General features: G+C 37.1%; 1 long non-coding RNA gene across 1 annotated transcript; it reads left to right on the forward strand.

Annotated features, from left to right (window-relative positions):
• Positions 1-248: 248 nt before the first annotated feature.
• LOC140737653 (uncharacterized) lies at positions 249-7,962 on the forward strand. The gene is made up of 2 exons (XR_012101217.1): positions 249-352; positions 7,798-7,962. It is a non-coding gene; the product is annotated as an uncharacterized lncRNA (long non-coding RNA).
• Positions 7,963-11,122: the final 3,160 nt, after the last annotated feature.

Consider the following 11,122-nt stretch of genomic DNA (forward strand, 5'->3'; position numbering starts at 1 on the left):
AGATACAGCTGTTGTAGAAAGGAGAATTGTTGTTGGACCAGCAGGTGCATTAGTTGTGGAAAAGAGAATCATGTTCTGGTTTGGAATATAGTTTGTGAAATACGCTTGGAAGAAATACTTAAATAGTCATTTGTTCTATTTGGCATTCTGAGAATGCTCCTCAAAGATATAAAGAAAAATTAGCAGTTTTATGATACCTTGTTGGATGGCATAGTCATGCAGCCATCAGCACTATCATCTGCTTGATCCTGAAGTTGGGTGCTGTGTAGTCTGCACATACTGACTGCAGCAATGTGTGAGTGTTTTTGCTGGCTATTCTGGTTTCTTTCCAAATGGCAGGGCTGTGCTATTGGTAAGTCAATCGGCTGTTGCAAATGGTCCCAGGACTGACAAATTACTGAGAGCTGACCTCTTTCAAAAATTATTAAAATGAAATTTCTCCAACAAACTGCAATTTTCTAGCAATTAACGGTACTTGTCTGTTTAGGTAGTATTGCTTGTGTCCTTATATGTCAGCCAATATTTAATATCTTATCTGCTGAAAATGATGTTTGCAGAGTGATCAGGCAGGAGACCCAAATGCATAAAAACAAGAACGGTCATGAAACAAGAACAGTTTCTTCCCTCAGGCCATTAAGATACTGAACTTCCTGCAGCATCACACTCGAACTGTCACTGGTTAATCTGCTCTGTACATTGCAATATTTAATTTGTGCACGACTTTGTTTAGTTTGCATAATTCATTTGTAGATTTTATTCTTACTTTCCTAAATTTGTTATCCCTGTGTTATGAGTACAACTGTGCTTTATATCTCGGTTCAGAGAAACATTGTCTCATCTGACAGTATACATGTATATAGTTAAATAACAATAAACTTGATTTGAATTGACTCGACGCGATGTTCCTTCTGTGCTAGAATAAATGCCAATTAGATGATGTAGTCAGGTCTCTAAAGTAAGTTAGATCTTCTAACCACAGTCTTCTAATGTAGAAATAAAAGTGGAATCCTGATCTAACTCTAATGTTTATCAAACTGACAACAAAAATGATGGAAATGCTATCTTTATCTTTGTTAGATTTTCCATTAGATAGTTTTAGACAGATTATTCTGCAGAGTTAAGGTCAGTTTTTGTATGCTGTTTGATGCAAACTGGATCAATCTTCTCACAAGAATTTTAAAATATTTGACATAAATCAATAAATCAAGTCAGCTCCATAGACCTAAGCCACCTTGGTGACTGATACTGTAAAATTGTGTTTTTGATGGACAGTTGAGTTCAGTGTCAAGTGAGAGTTGGTAGCGGGGCCAATGATTCCTTGCAATATCTTTGTGACCAGGAGCATAGCACAATGAGCTAATATCATTCTGCATATCTTGAGAAACACTGCAGCCTGAAGCCTAAAGTTATTCTGGCTGTATTTCAAATGGTATTTTTTAAGTTGAGAGACAATTTTGTAAAAGTACCTTGTTTTGACAGGGAGAACATCAGATCACTGTAATTGTGCGTCCTGCTGCAAAGTACAGTTCAAGTTTACCTGTCTCATAATTAGAAATGTGCTTACTTTTTCATAGGTTTCACCTTAGCTTAATTCCTTGCTGATGCCATCAATCTATCTGTCAAATGAAAAGACCCCCAGGGAGGAGAATTTTTTTTTTTGGTTCAGGTTGCTTTAACTTCTGTGTGGGAGAATCATCTATCTTCCTTGGTGGTTTTAGGGAGGAGATTAATTTGATTTTCCACAATATTCCTCAAAGAGTTCATGAACCTATCTTCCAGTCAGGGTGTTAAATATCATTATCCTCTCTGAATACATAAAATGGAATACAGGGCAGGTAATCTGTTTTATTAGCTCTTGTCCAAAGACAGTGATGTACAGTTTTAAGTGCATTGTATGATGTGTTCAAATTAAGTTAAATTTATAGTAGTTGCATGCTGATTAATGTTGATTCCACTATAAAGGTCACAATGAGACACCAGTAACTAAGAATAGTTACACAATATATACAGGTATACAAAATTATGAGGGGTATAGATAGGATAACTGCAAACAGGCTTTTCCCACTGAGATTTGGTGGGATTACAAACAGGTTATGGGTTAAGGGTGAAAGGTGAAAAGTTTAAAGGAAACACGAGTGGAGACTTCTCCACTCGGAGGGTTGTGTGAGGTGGAATGAGCTGCCAGCTCATTCAAGTTTGATTTCACCATTTAAGAGAAGTTTGTATGGGTACATGGATGGTAGGAGTATGGTCCTTGAGCAGGTAGGCCGTTTACATGTTTGGTATGGATCAGACAGACTCAATGGCCTGATTCTGTGTTGCCCATTTATATGATTCTATGACTCTATATGGAACTCAGGAACTTCCTCTCTATAATGTCAGACACTAATGAGAAAAATCACCATCATCTACAGTATTCCAGAATAGCCACTGCCTGATGAAAAGGCATGTGAAAATCAAGACCTCAAATCTGGCACACCTATCATTGGAAAATAATTACCAGAGGAACGGTCCAATACTATCCTTGAAACCTGCTTGAAAAAGTGTAATATCCCTCATGACCATAGAAAGTAACTCTCCCCAAGACCAAAGGAGGCGTATCCTTGCAGACAATTGTGTTACTGTCTCACAGCTCCAGGAAGTTAAGTTTTATTCTGAGCTATGCTGCAGTCACTTTGAATGGTTTCCCCCATTATTGTGTGTGCTCCCTACAGATATTCCATTTTTCTCCCCTTTCCCAAAGGTGAGCTTGCCAGCATATCAAATGGTTACTGTAAATTAGCCGTGGTGTAGCTAGCTTAGGATAATCATAAACAAATGAGTGAGTGTCAAAAAAAAAAGAACATGTTGCAGGAAAATTAGATGAATTAAGTTAATGGAAATACCTTGAGAATTAGTATTGTCTAAATGGGCTGAATGGTTATTTCTAATGAAATAAGGACAGTATATGAAACTGGAGAAAACCTATTTAGGATGGTATTGAGAACCTCAAGTCCATTTACAGAAACACACAAAAGCCCAGGTTACATGATGGAAGGCTTACACTAACTTCCAAAGTACACAGCACTCTGATCTATGGATGACTCCCACCACCAGTATAATCTGTGGGTTCATATCATCCACAACAGCTATCTCAGTACCCAGGAAGTATAGTAGATGCAAGTCATCCTCGATCCTGATGAATTTCTTGGGAAAGAGAATGGAGAGGAATATAACCACTTTTTCTAGGGTCATTGGTCCTTATCGTTTGCATCAATATGCATTATGAATAAAATAATAATGCTTAGTAATAACGCTAATGCTTAGGTGTCTGAGTTCATGGGAAGAGATAGATTTAAGAATTCTACATTTCTTTTTAACTTTGAGATTGAATGTAGGGGTTTGTAAAGATTAATATTGTCATTGATTTGAAGGAATCAATTACTTGTATGTTTAAAATAAAATTTACATTTTATGTAAAATCCAGCAATTATAAAGTTACATGCTGGAAGTTCACAATATGACTGAACAGCATTGACATTTCTGTTGTGTAAGCTATAGCACATTCTATATTACCTTGGAGAAAACTGAAGATCATATTAGCATTTACTGGCATGCGTTGACTATAAAATTGAAATTAACCTGAACAATTCATGCAATGCATTTTAAAATATGTATCATAGGTTTTGGACAAGGACCTGAAACAAGGATGGACACGAAGCCACCGACTTTGTGGACAACAGTGACTTGTCTCTACGTTTGCTGATCACTGAACAAAGAGTATACTTAATATAATTTAATTTCCCAGCAAGAGCTCATAGGTTTGAGACTTCTTCAAACCCCTTATAGTAAGTCCTAAATCCTTATCAAGCTCAAAGAATAAGAGCTTGTGCAAATAATGGGATCATTTTAGGGAAGAGATAGAACAAGCCCTCAACATAAAATGGATGGAAACATACACCATATCAACAGGCATGGCTATCTTTCAAAGTTCTCAGAAATTATATTTTTGATATTCAATAATACTGAAGAAGCAAGGTATTTTTAAATATTTAAAATAATTTCATAACAGTTAGAAGAATTGTATTTAAATATCATTTCTATGCTAAATTGGGAATCTAGATATTATTCACAGTTCTGGGAGTATATGTCAATAATTCATGACAAAATCCAGGCCAATATTACACTGAAGTTTATTTAAAAAGTTTTATATTGAAAGAAACTATTTACTATGTGTGAGACCCAGGTAGATATACAAATACAAACTAACTATCCTAAGTATAAAATTCTGGAATAAGTAACAAGGAAGTAACCTTAAATTTAATCATGTGTAACAGAACATAGGCATTCCAGATTATTGATCATAATTAAATTCAAAATCATCCTGTGAGAAGCCACTATCAGAAAAAACAACACTGAGGACATGAGAAATTTAATTCTGAATTCTGCAGGCAATAAATTTAAAAAGTTAAAGAGAAGTACAGCACAGAAACTAGCCTTTTTGCCCATCTAGTTCTTCAATTAAAAGCATCTGCTTTTAAATTAATATTGTTGAATATGGGTGATCCATTGGAACTTTCAAAATTGTAGTCCTCACTCCAGAGTATGTTGAATAAAACGTGTTGAATTATTAAACCAGAGAGGTTTACAAAATAGGAGGAGTTTATTGAATTGATGTACAAATACGTACATCGAGATACTAAAGTTTCAAAACTATGCCCTTTGGGCTACTTTGGTATTCTGAATTTTATTATTTTTATGACTTTTTGTGGTAAAACTACTGTACATTTTGCTATTGAAGTAAACTAAATTACATCAGATATACTGTATATAATATAGCTTATCCAAATTTATTTTTTTGTTGGTTGTAACTGAAAGTTGAATCATGTGTAGAATTCATCTGAATAACATTTTTCATTTAAGATTTAATAACACATTTAAAAGGAATTTGGGTAAGCACAGAAAGGAGCAAGAGGCATAATCAGACAAAGAGAATAAACAAAGGATATCTTGGAGCTTAAAAATGTGAATAGATTCAAGATTCTTTAATATCATTTCCAGCATACTAGTTTAAGGAGAATGAAATACTTGTTACTCTGGATCTGAAGCAACACAAAGAAACCACAATAAGATGATGATGATGATGATGATGATGATGATGATGATGATGATGATGATGATGATAATAATAATAATAATAATAATAATAATAATAATAATAATAATAATAATAATAATAATAATAATAATAATAATAAACAATAGTATGTAAGATTTCATAAATACATTGATTGATGGTATGTCATAAAATGATGCCTGGCATAGGAATGTCTACACATAATCTAGTCATTATGTAGTGACATAGTAGTATCTTATGTAGTGACAGTGTACCTAAGGTGTGGACAGGTGGGCTAGTGGGTGGAGGTGTTGATCAGCCTTACTGCCTGGGCAAAGTAATTGTTTTTGAGTCTGGTGGTCCTGGCATGGATGCTATGTAGCCTCCTCCCTAATGGGAGTTGGACAGATAGTCCATGAGCAGGATGGTTGGGATCCTTCATGATGTTACTAGCACTTTTCTGGCACCTTTCTGTATATTTGTTCTTGAAGGCAGGAAGGCTGGTGCTGTTGATGCATTGGCCAGTTTTGACTACCTGTTTTAGAGTCTTCCTGTCTTGCCACAATGCAGTTTCTATACCATGTAATGATGCAGTTTGTTAGGATGTTTTCTACTGTGCATCTGTTTATTGAGTATAGATCAGTGTTTAACACCATCATCCCTACAGTTCTGATTGAAAAGCTACAGAACCTGGGCCTCTGTACCTCGCTCTGTAACTGGATCCTCAACTTCCTAACTGGAAGACCATAATCTGTGCGGACTGGACATCTCCACCTCGCTGACAATTAATGCTGATGTTCCACAGAAATGTGTGCTTAGTCCACTGCTCTACTCTCTCTACACCCATGACTGTATGGCTAGACATAGTTCAAATGACATCTATAAATATGTTGATGATACAACCATTGTGAGCAGAATCTCACATGGTGATGATAAAGCAACAGGAGTAAGATATATCAGCTAGTTGAGTAGTACAACCTTGTACTCAACGTCAGAAAGACAAAAAGCTGATTGTGGACTTCAGGAAGGGTAAGATGAGGGAAGACAAACCAATCCTCACAGAGGGATCAGAAGTGGAGAGAGTAAGCAGTTTCAAGTTCCTGGGTGTCAAAATCTCTGAGGACCTAACCTGATCACAACATATTGATACAGCTATAGAGGCAGCAAGATAGCGGCTATATTTCATTAGGAGTTTGAGGAAATTTGGTTTGTCATCTAAAACACTCAAACTTATACAGATCTGCAGTGGAGAGCATTCTGACAGGCTGCATCACTGTCTGGTATGGAGGGGTTAGGGTAGAGGCAAGTAAGTTGCAGAAGGTTATATAAAATTAGTCAGCTCCATCATAGGTACTAGCCTCTGTAGCATTCAAAATGTCATCAAGGAACGGTGCCTCAGGAAGGCAACATCCATCATTAAGGACCTGCTCTCTTCTCATTGTTACTATCAGGAAGAAGACACAGAAGCCTGAAGAGACACACTCAGTGATTCAGGAACAGTTTCTTCACCTCTGCCATCCAATTTCTAAATTAGCATTGAACTCATGAACACTACCTTTCTTAACATATGCCAGTGATGCTAAACATGATTCTGATTCTGATTCTGTAGAATGACGTAAGTATAGAAATACATAGGCCAACTCTCTTCTGTCTCATCAGGGCTTTCTTGGTTGTGTATCCTGTGTACTGGCATCCTGAGAGGTTATGTGAGATATACACTCAAAGGAGTTTTAAACTGCTTGCAGTTTCCACTGCTTTGCCACCAATATACAGAGGTGTGTGAGTGGTGTGATTTCTACGAATAGGATACCCATCTCCTTCATCTTGTTGACATTGAAGAAGAGGTTATTTGCCTGTTATCAGGCCTTGAGGTCTTGCACTTCCTCTCTGTAAATGTTTCATCATTGTTGGTGATGAACCTCACCACAGTCGTATCATCGGTGAACTTGACAATGTGATTACTCAGGTGTCTGGACGTGCAGTCATGTATGAGCCGAGTGTACAGCAATGGACTCAGCACACAGCCCTGGGGAGTGCCCATGTTGGGGATGATGGGGAGGGAGGAGATGTTGTGCATCCTGATTGTCTGAGGTCTGTTGGTTAGGAAGTCCAACATCCAGTTGTACACTGATGCATTTAAATCAAGGAATAGGAGTTTGTTCACCAAGGTCTGTGGAAAAAAATGTGTTGAACGCCAAAGTGAAATCCAGAAACAGCATCCTGACATAAGTCAGAATTGGTCAGACCAATTGGATTGAGTGGCCTGTTCCTCAGAGCTGCCAGTTGAAGTGGTGGATATGAGTTCAATTTTAGCATTTAAGGGAAATGCAAATAAGTACATGGTTGGGAGGGGTATTGAAGCTATGGTCTGGGTGTAGGTGATGGGACTAGGCAGAATAATAGTTCAGCAAGGACTAGATGAGCTGACAGGCCTGATTTTGTGCTGTAGTGTTTTGTACTCTGCGACTCTATGTCTCTAAATGAATGGTTAGCTTGAGGTATACAACATTACATATAATCAAGACTGCCATTTACTTTAGGAATGCTCAAACTCATTGCAAGCTGTTAAACTTGATCAATCAGCCTATTTTCAGCCAGAGATTATAAGATAAAACTGGCTCTGCCCACATATTGTAGGTCCTCGGCAATCTGCTTTATGTTGCAATGCATGGTAAACTGAATTGTTGTTATTTATATTACAGCAGTCTGCATGGAGTTGGATCCACAGAAGGTCGAGCTCATGGCCATGGAGTTGTTGTCCTCATCAGAGGTGAATTCTGGTCACACCAAATAATAGATTTTATTGCAAACCTTCTTTCTGTGCAGTACAGTGTATTGCAGTGTATTAAATTTTGTAAAAAGTGAAAGTCTGAGCAAGTCCAAGTGACACTTTAGCTCGTTATGAGCTTGCAGCATGTTCAAGTTAAACACTATAAGTTTGTTAAATGTTTGCTAATAGCATCTGGATTCTTTCTTAACCTCAGGCACAAGTGGCATAGACAAAAGACAAATGAATTTATCTGTCTCTGCATGTCTCTCAGTGTTTGTGGATTAAACCTCTATTTATTGAGGCACCTTTCACTCAGTTCTTGGGACATTACCAGGACCAAGGATCATGATTTCTCGAGTCCGCATTCGTAGTTCCCCTGACAATGATGACCATCAAGTGGCGGCTGAAAATCGTGAGCCCTGACATCTTTATGGAAATTTTTCTAATTTACTAAGTAGTATTCAGTGTGTTGTTTGTGATTTCTGTTTGATGATATAAGTTAGGCTTAAGTTACTTTGTTGTGCTTGTATGCTTATTACCACAATTCCTGCACACTCAAATTAGTTTGGGTCTTTTGGATCTGATCAACCCAGCCTATTACAGCCAGTAATCTGAAGGAATGGCTGATGCTAAAGTTCTGGAAAAAAGTATAACTCTCTAAATATTCTGTGGATCCATTCTTCCTTTGACAACCTTTCCTCCTCACTTGTTCTTTGCCTCCCTTTAACTTATGTATCAGGACACAATTACATCAGCAGAGACCACACCATTCCCTGAAGGGATCTGAAACCATAAGCAATTGCACATGGCTTAATGTTAGAGCAAGTCTAGAAAATCCCAAAACACATAAAGCTGTAGCAGCTGGGAAACTTAAAGCAGCAGGTTGTTGATTTACTTTAAATAGAGTGGAGATCTGCAGTTCAGGACAATGAATATAGGTACAGCTCTATGATTTAGGCTACGTCGACACTACACCAGATAAATCCGTAACCGAAGCTTTTTCTCTTCGTTTTTACCCTTCGTCCACACTAAAACGGTGTTTACGTCCCCCGAAATGGGAGCTTTTCAGAAACGCTCCCCAAAGTGTTTATTTTTGAAAACGACAGATTGGCCGGATCGGTGTGGACGCGGTAACCGGAGAAATCTGAAAACGCTGTCAGACGGCAGTGTGCTATTTCATTGTTTTCTTGAATGTAACCTAACAATTTCAGAACAAACAGCAACGAAACTGACGCCAGAAGAGTTAGAAATGTACTCACCAAATACTTTGACCCATAACTTACTGAATAAATAAGTATACTCACTTTGCCCTGTTTTCTGTCCTTGCTCGTATGAAGGTGGTTTACTTATTTATGCAAGTACTTCTCTGACAATAGATGTGTAACAATGTGCAATATTGTATGGAAATACAAGATAACACTGATGCAGACATGTTTTATACATTTAACAAGGTGCTTTATTAAAGCAACAGAGTTAGTCAGTTTTTCAATGTTCGTCATCAGCCGGATCAACCTGTCTGTGAACTCCCTGTCGGTTGCTTCCGTACGCTCCAGTATTTGTTTTTTTTTTCACTTTTCAGTTCTCTTGCACGAAAGCCAACAGCTGTCCGTCGTTTTAAGTTTTCCTAGTCTGTAACTACACAAACGCGCATTTTTATGGCAAGATTCAACACCAAACATGTCGCTTGTTTTCAGTAGATGCATCCTGCACATGCGCAGGAGGAGATCTGCCGAAATCTCCGTTTCAATGTGAATAGAGATATTTTTAAAAATGCATAGTGTGGACACCTATCGTTTTTACGTGAAACTGGCGTTTTCAAAATTATCCGGTCTAGTGTGAACGTAGCCTTAGGAGAACAGGTCAGATGGAATGCATTTAGCTCCACTGAGAGCAGATAAGCATTACGCATTGTATGATGTAACCTACATTGTGCACATGACAGAATATTAATGGAGATGCAAATATAGATTGGCATATCTACATTGGTACATTGGACTTTTTGGCAACTGTTTTTAATGGAAGTGTGTGCATCATTTAATTTTTTATTTGAATTAATATCACCCAGATATTTTTGTTTCCATATTTTGTTCCCTGCTCTTGTTCAGGGAATTGTTATAAATTCAAACAAAAATGTGGATTTTCCTTAGTATTTTGACTGATACTAACCACTTTAAAAAGAATTGATACATGGTATCAAATGGTATAATTAGCTATTAAATTTGCTTCTTTCTAAACAAGGACAATGCAGTAAAACAATTCCTTTGGCTTCAATGTTCTTTTTGAAGTGTGTAATTCTGGGACTTAGTTCCAGGATAAGAACAGTTCTAATTCCACCCACATCTTAATTCTTTTTGAAAGGAGCTTCTCAGTTGAACAAATTGTGATTTTTACATTAGTCATTTTTTCTGCTGTTTAGTCAGATAGCCTGAGATGAAAATCTCTTATTTATTATGGAATACCCATTCAAAATTCTGGCTTTGCAAAAGTCTATGGATTTTCATTGTAAGCTTCTTGCTACCCCATGCTTAAAGGCTTTAATGGATTATGCTGTTAACATCAGCTTGTAGAACATGATGAAAGGCCTAAATCCAGAGGGTTATAAAATGCATCAGATATCTCCCACATTCTTTGAAGCTAAGTCAGCAGAGCAGGAACCAAAGTCATAATTTTCCAACACTGACTTAAAGGTTTTTATTCCACCATTTTTACTGCTCTATCTATGTATGCATAATAAATCATTCTGTCATCGTTCCCTATTGGGAATTAACTTTATCGGAACGAAGAGATGCTGTCAAATATTTTATGAATGCCAGTTGCCGACTCTCTCAAAAAATGACATAACTGGAGGCAAAAATGACATGGAAAAGTCCATCAATATTGAAGGTTTTCAAAGAGCTATTAAATAGTTAATGTCTTATCTGTCTATTTCAATTCTCATTCTTCTGCTCTTGGCTTTGTTGGCATTTATTGCTAACCACCAGACGCCTTGGAATTGTCTTGACATGGCTGGTCATTAACATGAACTGTTAAGGTGCTTCTAAAACTATTTTAAAAAAGAGAATCACAGAGTAAAAGGAGTCAGCAAATTATTTCTTATAGGGGCATTCAGTTTGGTCATGACAGATCTATGCCAAATTCATTTCAGTTACGGTCATTTCATAGAATACGTTTTCAATATGTTTAATTGATATGATCTCTTGAGCCTTCTTGTGGAATGATTTCTTGATTTTCCATAGGTATGGTCTGACCTTAAAGAT

The sequence above is a fragment of the Hemitrygon akajei genome, chromosome 2, assembly GCF_048418815.1.
Source record: "Hemitrygon akajei chromosome 2, sHemAka1.3, whole genome shotgun sequence".
In the NCBI taxonomy this organism is placed as follows: Eukaryota; Metazoa; Chordata; class Chondrichthyes; order Myliobatiformes; family Dasyatidae; genus Hemitrygon; species Hemitrygon akajei.